Below are 378 nucleotides of genomic sequence, written 5' to 3'. Positions count from 1 at the left end.
CGTGATAGCATAATTAAACAAAGCACGGGGAAATCGGGAAAGTACGCACCAGCGAGTGCGCTATAAAGATCGAACGGACTGGTCCAGGCTTAGAGTATAATTTACAGAGCCGGGCGGAGCTGTGTGCGGTTCCCCCTCCTCGATTATTCCTCGATTCGTGTTAATTTACGTTCGGTAATTTATGGAAGCAGCGTTCGCGATGTAGGAGAGATTAGAGGAAAATTGAATTGATAATTTGACAATTTTAACATCGTTAGAATACTGTGGCAATTAAATCGATATTTTATCAACCCTTTGACTGTCGCTCTGCGCGGTTGAGTATGAGTTATGGTATTAATAATCGCTGTGTATATATGCGAAACAGGTCACTTTGAAATC

The 378-nt window shown here is 42.1% G+C and overlaps 1 protein-coding gene across 1 annotated transcript in view; it reads right to left on the bottom strand.

Moving 5' to 3' along the window:
- LOC108573526 (iroquois-class homeodomain protein IRX-3-like) overlaps positions 1–378 on the bottom strand; it is a 37,922-nt gene that overhangs the window by 17,833 nt on the left and 19,711 nt on the right. The window lies entirely within an intron of this gene.

This window comes from Habropoda laboriosa, unplaced genomic scaffold, assembly GCF_001263275.1.
Source record: "Habropoda laboriosa isolate 0110345459 unplaced genomic scaffold, ASM126327v1 scaffold153, whole genome shotgun sequence".
In the NCBI taxonomy this organism is placed as follows: Eukaryota; Metazoa; Arthropoda; class Insecta; order Hymenoptera; family Apidae; genus Habropoda; species Habropoda laboriosa.
This window is presented reverse-complemented; position numbering and strand designations above follow the sequence as displayed.